Genomic DNA, 1,778 nt, shown 5'->3' with positions numbered 1-1,778 from the left:
AGGGGTGTGTGTGTGTATGGTGGTGGTGTGTATTATGGTGTGTGGTGGTGTGTGGGGGGTGTTTGTGTGTGTGTGGTGATGTGTGTGTATGGTGTGTAGTGGTGTGTGTGTGTAGTGTATGGTGTATGGTGTGTAGTGGTGTGTATGTGTATGTGTGTGTGTATGGTGGTGGTGTGTATTATGGTATGTGGTGGTATGTGTGGGGTGTTTGGGTGTGTATGGTGATGCATGTGTGTGGTGTGTAGTGTGGGTGGGTGTGTGTGTGTGGAGTGTGTGGGATATGTGTGTATGTGTGGTGTGTGTGTGTCTGTGTGTGTGTGTGTGTGTGTATTAAGAAGTGAGCATTAAGCAAAAATACCTGGAAGGCCTCCAAGCAGAAAAATACATCCCATCCAGGAAGCTACCAACTTGAGGTCGATTTCCATTAACAAGCCTCCCTTTGGGGCTTAGAACTGTTGGCATCGTGGTATCAAATATGCTGACCTGTAATTCTGGGGCCAGGGCCTGGCTGAGTGGGGAGAGAGAGACATTGCTTTGTGCTTATTTGGAAAATAGGTCACTTGAGCTGAAGGCATGTTGGGGTGGCTGAGGTTGGCATGGGGATGTAGGAAGAGAGAGAGAAGAGGGGCAACTGTAATCCCACTCTGTATCCTTACTCTGCACCCTGCACGTGGTACCCACCCTCATCCCTGGAAACGTGTTTCGTTTTAAGTCTGTTAGGTACAGGGCTTAGCATTGCCATCTTCAGCCCTCCGTGGCCGGGGGGGCTGTCAAGCAGACTCCAGGCTGCCTAGAGACCCTCAGATACATGGACAAAGGAGAGACAGGGCTTTTCCGATGTCCTGTTTCTTGCATTGAGCATCTTCCTCTCAGGAGAAAGAGCACAAGCATAGAGCTCGGGTGAGAAGATGCAAAGGGAAGGGGACATGAGCTTAATTCCCATTGAACATGACACAGATTACCAAAGGCGGTAATGCACCCTCGAGAGAGTCCCCAGTCCACCTGAGAACCCGTGAGAAGTACGACAAGTCCCCAGTTTTCAGGCAACCCAAGGCGGCCGTCAGGAAACACCAGAGTCACACCCAGGGTGCTGACTGGGCTGCGACTCTGTGTGGCCGGAGTCCTGCCATCACCACGAAGCAGCTCTGTGATCTCAGGCAAGTCCCCTGAATCCCTGGGGCTCCGTGCTCTTGTCTGTAACATAAAAAGACTAGACCGTGGCTATTTAAATGGACCCAGGTCTGAAGTCCGCTGATTCCATATGCACATAACCGTCTATGTGCATAGAACCCAGAAGTACCGAATGGGAGCCTCTGAGATAGCAGGTCAGAGAGTAAATATTTTCCGGTTACATCCAGCTCAGCTACCTTGGAGTCAAGAATTATATTTTGCTTTACTTTGTGCTCAGAAATTTCCTGAGACATGTCTTGAGGGGTAGATTTGGTATGAAATCAATACAGTCTGTATGTGTAGTTGAACATACAAAGCATTAGTCCCAGGTGTGGGTGGTCACTGTTCAGTACGTCAAGGTGTTAGGAGACAATTTTGTTTAATCCCATCAGCGGGGAGAGGGGGTGCTTCTTTGCTTTTTTCTCTTCTAGTTTATATTTAAGGACTGAATGCAAGTTATTTGTGTGGGAAAGTTGTACCATATACTTTGCTTCATGCTGTCAATATAAAACAGCCTTCAGTGCAGTTCTCTTATCTGTTGTATCTGCTAGACAGACGTGTAGCTCTGTAGTCCATGATTGATAGCTTCACTTACACTCCTTCTTTTC

General features: G+C 48.1%; 1 protein-coding gene across 1 annotated transcript in view; it reads left to right on the top strand.

Moving 5' to 3' along the window:
* ABLIM1 (actin binding LIM protein 1) overlaps positions 1-1,778 on the top strand; it is a 187,459-nt gene that overhangs the window by 66,376 nt on the left and 119,305 nt on the right. The window lies entirely within an intron of this gene.

Source organism: Myotis davidii, unplaced genomic scaffold (genome assembly GCF_000327345.1).
Source record: "Myotis davidii unplaced genomic scaffold, ASM32734v1 scaffold107, whole genome shotgun sequence".
In the NCBI taxonomy this organism is placed as follows: Eukaryota; Metazoa; Chordata; class Mammalia; order Chiroptera; family Vespertilionidae; genus Myotis; species Myotis davidii.
The sequence above is the reverse complement of the archived record's forward strand: the minus strand, read 5'-3'. Positions and strand labels throughout refer to the sequence as shown.